Source organism: Anser cygnoides, chromosome 3 (genome assembly GCF_040182565.1).
Source record: "Anser cygnoides isolate HZ-2024a breed goose chromosome 3, Taihu_goose_T2T_genome, whole genome shotgun sequence".
Taxonomy (NCBI): domain Eukaryota; kingdom Metazoa; phylum Chordata; class Aves; order Anseriformes; family Anatidae; genus Anser; species Anser cygnoides.
Genome location: NC_089875.1, coordinates 89,802,626 through 89,815,004, shown reverse-complemented (window position 1 = coordinate 89,815,004; position 12,379 = coordinate 89,802,626). Strand labels below are relative to the sequence as shown.

Sequence of the window (12,379 nt, the reverse complement as noted above, 5' to 3'; positions counted from 1 at the left end):
GCTTGTAGGACCTTCCTGTATCAGATGTCTGTCACATTGAGGAAGGGGCTACAAATGGAGGAAACTTTTTTTTTTTTTCCTATTTAAGTAGAATATATTCTCAGAGTTGTAAATGCAGAGAGCAGCAACACAGCTTAATGCTTGCTTGAATTTCTCTGGAAAAAATTAAGCTGCACTTCTGAAAAACAAACAAAAAAGCAAACAAAAACTTACTTGACCTACTGATAGAATTGTGCTAAGGGTGAAAATAGCCATGGGATTGATTTCTGGGCTACACAGTAGACCAGCTGCATCTTCCTACACACCCTCATGTTGTCCCAACAGATCAATCCCTCCTCTGATGCTACTTGGAGTGATGGTATTAAAAAATGCCCTTAATTACTTTTTTTTTTTTTTAAGAAAAGAAAGAAAAGAAAGAAAAGGAAAAAGAAAAGAAAAGGAAAAAGAAAAGGAAAAAGAAAAGGAAAAAGAGGAAAGGAAAGGAAAAAGAGGAAAGGAAAGGAAAGGAAAGGAAAGGAAAGGAAAGGAAAGGAAAGGAAAGGAAAGGAAAGGAAAGGAAAGGAAAGGAAAGGAAAGGAAAGGAAAGGAAAAAGGAAAGGAAAGGAAAGGAAAGGAAAGGAAAGGAAAGGAAAGGAAAGGAAAGGAAAGGAAAGGAAAGGAAAGGAAAGGAAAGGAAAGGAAAGGAAAGGAGGGGGAGGGGAGGGGAGGGGAGGGGAGGGGAGGGGAGGGAAGGGAAGGGAAGGGAAGGGAAGGGAAGGCAAGGGAAGGCAAGGCAAGGGAAGGCAAGGCAAGGGAAGGCAAGGCAAGGGAAGGCAAGGCAAGGGAAGGCAAGGCAAGGGAAGGCAAGGCAAGGGAAGGCAAGGCAAGGGAAGGCAAGGCAAGGGAAGGCAAGGCAAGGGAAGGCAAGGCAAGGGAAGGCAAGGCAAGGGAAGGCAAGGCAAGGGAAGGCAAGGGAAGGGAAGGGAAGGGAAGGCAAGGGAAGGGAAGGCAAGGGAAGGGAAGGCAAGGGAAGGCAAGGCAAGGGAAGGCAAGGAAAGGCAAGGAAAGGCAAGGAAAGGCAAGGAAAGGCAAGGAAAGGAAAGGAAAAAACTCTGTACAATTTGAGACACTTCAAGGGCAAAAGAAACTGAGAGTTCTTCAGAAACATTTCCTTTGTCCCAAACAGTTAAGCCATTTTTGGAAAAAAAATATAGCAGTCTCTCTCCTAGCAACTGACACTACATTTACTACATTACTACAGTAATTTAACATGGTGATGTCAGAAGCTTAAAAATGACTTTTTTTCTCCCCTTTTTTTTTTAATTGTGTATTAGAATTCTAAGAGGCTCCCAGAAGAATCTGCCACCTAAGTAAGTTTAAGGAACAATATCTTACAATTGCTATTTATTCTGTCTGTTCTAAACTGTTTTTGAGGGTAAAGGTTTCCACTGCAGTAGCCAGAGTATGTCTGATTTTTAAGATTAAACTGTTAAAGTCAGTTATCTAAGAGCATTATAATGTCACTATTAAAAATAATCTCACACAGAATGAACAGTGTGGTTGTCCATTATGCAGCACTTGTTCCATAAATGAGGCTAAGAGTGTGCTCACTTAGGCAAGCTTCAAAGTTTCTCAGTAGAATAATGTTGCCATTTTCGAGAACTTCCTTATGCTTTTAAAGATTCTGTTATCTTTATCAGTTTTATAAATTTTAGGGGGGAGGGGGGAGTTATGAATATGTACAATGAGCTTAAATAATGAGCTTAATTCATATACTTTGAAGATAAAATATTAATGTTACTATCCAGGAAATGTAATTGAAATATAGATCTAAAGCTTATTTCTTGTTCTAGCCAGTCTTCCTCCCATATCAATCACAAATTGTAATACTACTCAAGGATACTTCTTAGAATCTGAAGTGACAAGAGAAAGGTAGTAAAAACTGTGTTCTATTCACAGCTTATAACTGCTGGACACATTGTGCCTGTACTTTCTAAAAGAATCAGACTTACATACTACCCCACCTGCTACTTATATAGGAAGATGAGATCGTTCTCCATTTCAGGAGAATGTTAAGGATAATAAATGTCCTTAAATCTTTGTCTATACTTTAGATTGTTCTGGGATGCTGTTACTGGTAGTGGTATTGTTTATTTGAGAAAAAAAAAGGACAATATTTAGATCAGTCAGTAAATGTCAATTAACTTGACTACATACAATTTGTTTGTGAGAAGTTTATTTTGATAATTCCGTGTTTCAGTAAGATCTCTAGCCACATGGAAATTTCAGCAACAAAAGCTGCACTCACTTTCTAGACTAGGGAAAAGATGTAATTCCCAAGCAATGACTTTTTAACCATCATTTTAATAAAGCTGCATAGTTTACATGCCAATCCCAGGAGCATAACGGGGAAAATTTTCAGTTGTGATGGGTGAGCTAAGCAAATAACTCCTACAGAAAACAGATGTGTATGTATATTTCAATGTAAACTGAACATCTGCACCTTTTAGTCAATTTCTCTTTTCCTGTCATCTGGAGTTTTAAAGTAATTGCACTTATCTGTGTGGAAGATATGGCTTTCTGCTCCTACTGAATTAAATGACAATAAAGGACTTATGCTTATCACCAGGATGGCTTGAGCAGCATAGAGTCGGGAACGAAGCTTCCTCTCTCATAAATTACCAATATAACAAAGTTTTAAGAAAAGGCAATGCAGTGATAGTCAACCAGAAATTAAGAATTTAACATCAGAAAAAAACATTGGCTAGAATTATCCTTAGTTGAGATTTTTCTAGAAATGCTACAGTCTTCAAGGAGTAGCAACTTTCTCACTGAATTTGCTGTCCTCTAGACTTTGCAGAAAGGTCTATCTCACTGGGCACAACAGGTCGATCTTCCACCCTATATGGAAGCCATAAAGGAAAGGAAAGAAGACCCTACATTTTTGCTTTCATGTTTTCAGGGAGAAGGACAAAGCAGTGGCTTTATATAGAGAGATAATCTAACGCACATCTTTAGAAAATCAAAATCTAAGCAAAATAAAAACAATGCTATATATAAGTTATAAACTATTTCTTTAATGGATAAGACTTTAAATAAAAAAAAAAAGGCTATGTGCTTTCTTTTCCTCCCACGTCTCAGAATTTATCTGTGAATGTCAACAATATTTTAGTGGATTTGGGGTTTAAAAATAACTCACTTCTACCAGCAATCTTTTAGGCAATGCATACGAAAAGCCATTTAACCACTCCAGACTGATATCAAATGTTCTCTATGTCTCAAGTTTAGAACAAATACTTGTTTTCAAACAAGATTACAACCTCTGGAACTAGCAAAGGTATGGTTAGAAATCTCGTCTCCACACATTCCCAGTACATGAACTCACATACTTTTTTATGCTACTGAAAAACAGTGATGCAGATGAAAGTGTAGTCAGTGTAGAGGTTTTTCTCTAGGTTCACTGCCAGTTTAAGTGGAGCTCTATTTAAAGCTATCAAAACAGTATGAGGCTTTCTAGATTTAAGACCCTCAGTACTTGCAACCCATTATTTAGCTTACATAGCATGTCTAGTTTGATAAATGTGGTCCCAACAGCTCTAGACAATGACATCAGCACAGTGCCTTCCTCTGTTGTTCCTGGCTGGGCTTCAGTAGGCAGAACAGTAGTAAGCTTTTAATATATAAAATTCTTAGTGAAAATCACTGAACTTTCACTTTGTAAGTGTGTCAGTCCAAAACAAAGAACTTACTCTGCTTAGCCACATGGACCTAGTCTGGATTTAGGTAGTAAAGAACATACACAACTCTTTGAAACACTTTATATTTACATAATAAAAGTGAAAGTTGAGTTTTGTGAAGATTCAGTTGTAGCTTGTTGTACTATTCTCCAGAAACTCTACATCATTGTTTAGATTCTATGTAAAATCAGTCTCATCACATAACTGGACTTACATTTTCTTTATTTGTAATTTTTAAAAACAATTGTCAACAACTTCAGAAGTCCCTTCCTGATAATAATGGAATTAATTTGTTTTATTTATTCCAGGCCAAGTGCACTATAATATAATCTCTAAATTTTATCCTGATTTACAAACTGCTTTCTTTTGCCTTCTTTCTGCAACTCCACCAAACTAGGAAACAGGTATATTTGATCCAGATACTTGATTTGATCCTTCTGATGCACCATAGTGAGAATGAAAAAAACTCCACAGTTTTCCACACCTGAATTACAGGTGCTTCAAAGCATGCTTCAAAGACCACTTAAAAGAGTAACAGGCTGTGAATTTATATTCTGTGAACTGGATGCTCTGTGAAGACCCTGATCTTCTATAGCTTAGCCTACCCCCACAATATTCACTCATAGCTTCTGCTGTTCCTATGGTGTCCTCCTGTTCATCCTTGGGAAGGAGAAGTGTATTTTCCATGTAAGTTTACTGGGAAGCCTATCACACTATGTGGCAGCTTCAGAAGGAGCATTACTCTAGCTCTGATGCCTCTCACCACCACTGAAGGATGGAGAAACTATCTACTATGCACACCCTCTCTACAAACAACTCCATAAATCAAAATTAAAATGTTATCACAACCACAACTGTGTTAGCTACGAAAGCTAGCTGTGTTAGCTGTGTTAGCTATGAGCCATCTCCTCTGCCTTTTAACCACAGTCATTTAATATTTCCTACTGCCCTTGGGGAAATTGTTGTTCCCTATCCCTACTATCTTCAGCACTGAAAAAAATAAACAGGCTGAGGCTGTGGGAGCCCCATGACGGATGAAATCGAGTCTTAGACAACAGTTAGAAGGGAGGAAGAACATAGAAGACAGAGTCCAGACCACAGCTTGGTTTGCATATCTGTTACAAAGTATGGGTATTAGTGAAGAGAAAGAATGAATTCATCAGAGCTGCAGTAGTGTTTCAAACCAGTACAATCTCAAACCCACTGTGATTTCTGAAGATTTGGTGTTCATAGCAAGCCCTCCATGTTGTGCTAATGTACACAGGCCCTCCAGAGACAACATATGTTCTCACTCTGAGGTACAAAGCAGAGTCCAAAACTCACATATGTCAAAGAAACACTCCTGTTGTAGTTATTTTCATCAAAAAGGCAAAAGAGTGAATCTCCTGCCAGAAGTCATGGCAAGAACAAAAAGTATCAGTATTATAAGCACTCATGAAAGGGCAAAAGATGCTGTTACCCACAATATCCCTTGCAGCCAAATCTCTGGATGAGTACTTTGAAAAATACCACTTTTCCATAGTCTAAATAAAACTCTTCTCTCGGACTTATGGAGGGGTAGGGGGAGGTTTGAATTTTGCAGCCAGTGTTGTAAACAGGCCATAACCAACATCAAGCTAGGTCTGTTTTCTGTTCATCTGGCAAACTATTTTGTTCACCACCACTTCTTGCCATAGACTGCTGAAGCTGAAATAGAAAAGGGAGACATTGTGGCAAACGCTCTTTTAAGTCTTCATAAAAAGGAAGATTTCATAGATGGGCATGTACTTCAGCATACTGTTCACCCTCAGCAATCTGTTTCTAGATTATTTTTAGAAGCAGAAGTCATCAGGATAATTTAAATGTAAGGGCCAAATCCTGATCTCAGCTGCATGAAATAATAGCTACAGATGCATCTGCCCGTACTGTGGGCCTGCTGGTTTTAATACCAAATTGCCAACTACTGAAGTCATTACAGACTGCAATTTACTGTTATAAGGGCAAAATTCACATTCAGTGAAAATTTCTCCAGAGAAGGATATCTTCACTGTCTGCTTACTTACTGGCCCTCCTCATCATAATGCCTGTATATATTAGAAACCTACAACTGAGCCTTGCAACATCTTAACAATATTATCCCCTATTTGGGGAATAAGGGTACAAAGAAGTTGGATAGCATGCCATTTGTAGCATAATGTTTCTGTGGCAGAACTGGTAAATGATCCGGTGTTTACTGTATCCCAATCCCCAACCTTAATGACAAAACTATCCCTTTTCTCCAAAACTACTCCAGTGCAAATGCCAATTAACCATATAGAGAAGGTAAATAAACTTGTTAACTGCTCAGTTTAATGACCAAAACAAAAACAAACAAACAAACAAACAAAAACAGTCAGTGTGCTTATTTAAGGACTAAGCTCTCACCTTTGTGATTTAGGGATGGTTACAGTCCCTCCTTTTTCATTCAGTTTATCCAATTAAACTTAGTTTCTTAGAAAGGACTGAAGTAGACCCCACATGGAAATTTGGTGGTTCTGCTTGATCACCACTTCCTGACAGCTGCAGGTAGCAGCCAGGCACTGGACACAAGATCATTCTCATTCAAGTCAGTGAAATGAATCCCAGCATTCAGAGACAGCCTTGTCAGCCCCAGGATGAATGACGCTCCTGGAGTGCCAAAGATTCGGAAAGACATAATGTTAAATCAGCACTGGGTGGGTAATAGGGAGGATCATTTCAAATTGTATGCTCTGGTTTAGATTATGCAGGCATGGAAAGCATGCATAGTCTTCTGGATGTACACATTCCTAAATAACACTACACATTTCTGATATTTCTGCAATGCACACTATCCGAAGAACGCAGAGATGTTTGTCTCTTCAGAATGGAATTGGACTTCCTATAAAAAAGAACATTTAGCTAAATACAAATCAACTCTCAAGCTGGCTAAGAAGAAAAGTGTCCTAAAATGTACTAGGACGTGTTTTGATTAGAAATAAAGGAACATTTTATTATTACACATATACAGAAAATTCAAACCATATGCTCTGTATGCAGTGTTTTGGGGCAAAGATTCATCAGTAAAACAAACAATCTACATTTAGTGACTTTTTGAGATGACTGACCAAAGAAACTTATATAGTTTTTATGTTGTGTTCATGGAACAGCTGAATGTGGAAACCTTTCTTTTTTGGCAAATGGGCATAACTGATTGGTTGACTGACAGAATTAGGCTATGACTACAAAAAAAAATAATCAAGTAAAAGCCTCATAAATAAATAAAGATTTTAAAATAGTAATTTTCTGAGCATCCACAGATCCACTGAGGAATCACACAGGTTGGGAGAGATGGTGCTTTTAAATTTGATTCACAATTCATGTGATATATACTCCAAATTTTGGGTAGAGAAATCGACCTGCAATACCACACCAAATTTGGTTTTGAAGATTAGACGTCTGAATTCTTACCTGAGATATACAGACTTGGGGAAATCTGTGGCTAGAGACCGAGAATCATTTTTAAGCTTTAAGTCTAGTTCATTTACCTGCAACGCAAAAGAAAGAAATGAAAATGTTTTTTTTTATTTATTATTATTATTTTTTTCTAAGCGAGTAGGGATTGTTAGAAAGTCTTTTAAAGTTCATGTTTTATCTTCTTGAAAACCAATTTTCTAATAATTTTTACAGTTGATAGAGTTTAATCTGGTTTACAGCTGAAAGTTTGATGAAGAAAAGTCTAAAGGTGTGTTAGTATCTATTATATGTGAACACATTGGGCATAGCACAGAAATGAGTGCAGTAGTGGAGCCACAGTTTACATATTCACTTCTTTAGCTGTAGTGCAGGTTGGATTAGCCTGAACTGTCTCAAGAGGAGAAATCAGAAAACTATATGGCACTGGTATCGCACCCATTTCCACTGAAGTAATGGGGTGAGAAGTCTGAGTTCTGGCTCTGACAGCTCTGTGGCTGTCTGCAGTTCTCATGTAAAGTCATAGGAAGTTAGCTTTGCTGCTCTGTTCAATTTGTTCCTAATTACAATACTCCAAGGATAATGCTAAGGTAAAAAATGTATGGTATTCACCTATCCTCATTTCAGGGATTCATAACAGATTACCCTTCAAACACAGGGAAGCTACTCTTTGATTTTAACTTAACCTAAAGACATCATTAGCATTGTCACTTAATATAAACAATAGGACATATGAAGTATACAAGACACCTGAAAATAAGTCAGTGAATATTTTGGGCTAAGAATTGTTTACTCTGTTAATAATGAAAAGACAAAAATATAGTGTGAATTGCAGATTGCAATAGGCCCTTACAAATGTTATTAGATTTTGACATCTGATTTTCTACCATTTGCTATAAAACAAAAACATAAGGAAGAATTGTTTAGCTACCTCTCTCTCTCTTACATCCAGTACTCACTAGGTTTCCTCACCATCTAGCAAAAAAAGAAGCTCTAAATTTAAAATGAATGGATAACAGGAAAAGTGATAAAAAGCTCCCACCACGTAGGGATGGTAGAATATTCTGTGTCATAAAACACATTTGCAGGTTGTACCCACTCTACGAGCTGTGTAGTGAAGTTGTAAGAAACTTGCACAAATACAATTTTCAAATATTAATCTACATTACAGGAATAGTTTATTGGCTCTGCCAGCTTCTATGTTTCCATTCAATAACTGAGTCTAGGCAGTGAGAAAGGGTTGGTATGTGTGGAGTGCACTGGGATTAACACACCCAACTCAAATTAGCCACTAGGCGGTTCACACCTATGGTTTGGACAGAACATGTGTGATTCATAACTACTTGTAACATTCCCTACAGAAGCTGGCCACCACCAAGATTTAAAACATTTTCCAGCAGGACTTTTCTGGTCTGATCCAAGAAAGGACAGTACTGTTTGGTGCTGAAAGTTAGGAAATCATCTCTGATATTACAGTTCACAGCTTTATTTGTGTGCCTAGTTTTGCTGAGGTTTTCACATGTAAGGCCTGCCTTTAGACCTCCCAGGTTCCTGAGGCTAGTAGCAGAATCTGTGGGAGTGAAGCATTACCCAAAGTAGAGAAAGAGAGTCTGGGAACATTAAGCCAACTGTAAAAATACAAGTTTTCAGCAAGATGGGATGTATCCAATGGCACTGAGGAAGGTGGACTGGGAAATTGTCTGGATTTTCTCATATTAGATTGCGGTAAAAAGTGAATGTGGTATGAAACTGGATATTGTATAACCGAGAATGTAAGATTCATTAGGTTTGGATGGGGAGTAGAGATGGAGAGTAGGAGGCTGCATAACATGTTTGCTAAGACCTAAGGCATGCAAGTTGCTTCTGTTCCTCTACAGTGAGAAAGAACTCAGCTTCCCCATTTGGTGTTTTGACCCATAGGTCAAGCAAACTGGAAACACCATTGGCAATGTTTTTCAAGAAAGTCTCTTTGCCTTGCACCAGGAGAAGATCCTGGGCTCTGTCCCAAGGGAATAACATGAAATCACGAGTAATCATTAAACCTCAAATGAGGATAGAATCCATACATAAAATCACATTTCACTTTTACTAACTTCTGGCTCTGGATGTCTTCTCAATGAGCATATGAGAACATTGAATCGCTCCCTGGAGTCTTCTAATCCAAGCTGTTGTTTTAGAATATAAATTCTCCTCCATGGGTTGTTGCTGCAACATGATGCTGATGCCTATGGTTTGCAGGTGGCCAGAGTAGATGACCAAGCAGTCCTTCATCAATTCAGAGTACATGGTGCATATATTTTATCCCATTACAAGCTTTTTCTCTTAGTAATTTGGCCATAAATCAATCAAGGTAGTTATTTATTTGCTTGCTCTTTAAATAAACTTTAAATATTTGATTGGTGAATATGATCACTAAAATCCCACAGAAAAGCTTTTATTTCAGTTGAATGAGAGAAACGGTTTAATGTGAGGATTGAATAAAAGACTGATAAGAATTTGTCTCTTTGAGAGGAGGGTGGGCCTGCCTAAAATATGCAGGCCAAGGAAATATTAGCCAACAACTATACAACAGAAATACAATAAATCTGTTGTTATCCCCAATAATTGACTAACTTTATGTCTGCTCTCAGTTAATAACAATAATAAGCTAAATGCTTCAGTATGGATGTTGCTGTCAGGATATATGTTTATGTACAAGTTTATATATAGATACAAGTTTGAGCAAATAATTAGCATTGAAATGTATGTACCGATGGTGGGTTCATCTTTCTTAACTTAAACATTCAAATTTCCCTTTATGGCCAGAGGAGAAAAACTGGCATATCTAGAAGATGATTACTCCTTTACAACACTTCTTAGGATAGGTCATGTAAATAAATATTTGTACTTTCTTTTTATCTGAGGCTGACATGAAGTGGTAGCATGATAGCTGGCTGATATTAAAGCTTCCTCACACGAGCACATGATGGTAAATCAAAGATTTCCAGCTTTCCAACATGCTACAAATTTGAGCTGTTCTGTTCAAGCTGAACAATGTGATCTGCCTGTTGGCATTTCAGAAATAAAGTGAGGATGAAATATAATCCAGTTGTCAGTGGTATCCAGGAAATGCGACAATTTCTGGTATATGGCAAGGTCATGGCATCCACGCCAGGAGCTGCTGAGAATGCTTAGGGTATTTTTGGCTGCATTAGGCAAACTATTGCCAGTAGGTCAACAGAAGTGATCCTTCCCCTCTATTCAGCAATGGTGGGGCAACACCTGGAGTTGTGTGTCCAGTTCTGGGCTCCCCCATGCAAGCAAGACATGGACAGACTGGAAAGAGTCCAACAGAGCATATCCAAGCTGATAAGGGACAGGAGCACCTGTCCTGTGAGGAAATACTGAGAGAGTTCGGACTGTTCAGCCTGGAGAAGAGAGGGGATCTTTTCAATGTCTATCAATACCTGAAGGAAGTGTGCAAAGAGGACAGAGACAGGCTCTTTTGAGTGGTGCCCAGTGCCAAAACAAGAGGCAATGGACAGAAGCTGCAGCACAGAGGGAAACACTTCTTTACTGTACAAGTGACAGAGCACTGTCAAAGGTTGCCAAAAAGGTTGTGGAGTCTCCCTATTTGGAGAGCTACAAAAGCCACCTAGACATATTCCTGGGAAAGCAGCTCTAGGTATCCCTGCTTGAGCAGGGGGTTTGGACCAGATGACCTCCAGAAGCCCCTTTACACTTTAACCATTCTGTAATTCTGTGAAGCCCAAGAGCTCCAAAGGTATTCATCATATTAGGACAAAAAGATACTTATCTTCATTTTTATAAAGACTTGTGATTTTCAAGTATTTGGGATCAGGTTGGAGACAAGAGAAGTATATACGTCAGAATGCTAATGCAGTAAATTCCTGTAGTTGTCACAAAACAAAACACTAACAGAGACAGATGAATGTTACGGATGACCATTCCATCTTTGGCTTTCCCATTTCTACCCTGTGTTCTGGCTGCTCTCTCTGACTCCACTGAAGAATTGTCCAGGGTTGCAGCAGGAGATCAGGCTGATACTATGGGCAGGTATTCAAAAGGACTGGCATAACTCAACCTGTTTTTTATTGCCAACAGAGCTGTGAGAAGGACTGAAAATCATCTTGTTTTCCCATTTACAAATGATGTCTAAGATTTTTAAGCCCTCATTTTCATGGTTCTGAATGTAAATGATAATATTAGAAAGGAATAGTTAATAAAAAGTGATTTTGAAGGACAAAATTTAGCACTAATCTTTCAGCTTGACCAGTGTGGTCAAGCTACAGTCTTCAGGGTCACTATCTTGTCTTCATCTCTGAAATAAAACAGGAACCTTAGCAACCAAACGAAATCTGAAAGCAGTGCTCACAGTTTACATAGGTGTTTATCAGGTCCCATCTGTAAGAATACAAAAATCTTTCAAAATCAAAATCTTTCTAGTAAAAGTGATGTAAGTAGAGGGTTGGGGGAGAAAAGAGCGGTTAATTGACAAGGAGAAAAGACAAGTGTCTTGTTTGCAATTTGTGGAACACAAGGAGGGAAAATGTACTGCTATTCAACCGCTATTCATGTTTTGCTATTCAACAGTTATGAATTTTATTCCCCACATTAGCTTTCGGAAGATGTTTTGTACTCTTTTAAGGGCCAGAGTTGGGAGACCAGGAATGGAATAGTGGATTATGTTTCCTTACTGATTTTGTGGTGGCTTTGTTTCTTCTATCAGTCCTTGGTGTAAGATCATCCTGTTGTAATTATGTTTGCTTAGTTTCACTTTCATCATTATAATGATGGCATTTTGTTTTGTTTTGTTTTGTTTTTTCAGAGCATAAAGTAGGAAAATGCATGCATAAGATCTAGAGAATATTTTGTAGTTTTTAATACTTACACATATGTTGAACTATCCACCTTTTCCATTAAATAATTTTGCCTTTTGAAATCAGTTCAGCATGTCATTCAGTCAAACGAATCAGCATTTGAGATTCGGCAGTAGATCTAAAACCAAAATTGCAAGGAATAACCAAAAAGCTGCAATGGAAAACTTTCAAGCCTAGTATTTATAAAATCTTGCTAACGTGGCAACCCTTGCTGTAAAAAAATCAAGTGACAGTACTTTGATACACTATGTTAAAAATATATCTTTTGAAACACTTCTTTGGGTCCTATGTAGATAGCCTAAAACTTGTCTTGACTTTTAAAATGTGTAAAAA

At 38.0% G+C, this 12,379-nt stretch overlaps 1 long non-coding RNA gene across 1 annotated transcript in view; it reads right to left on the bottom strand.

Annotated features, from left to right (window-relative positions):
• Positions 1-6,374, bottom strand: part of LOC136790493 (uncharacterized) — a 34,622-nt gene extending 28,248 nt beyond the window's left edge. Inside the window, exon 1 of the long non-coding RNA XR_010830501.1 lies at positions 6,120-6,374. This is a non-coding gene — a long non-coding RNA (uncharacterized lncRNA). The remainder of the gene's footprint in view (positions 1-6,119) is intronic.
• Between the last annotated feature and the right edge of the window lie 6,005 nt (positions 6,375-12,379).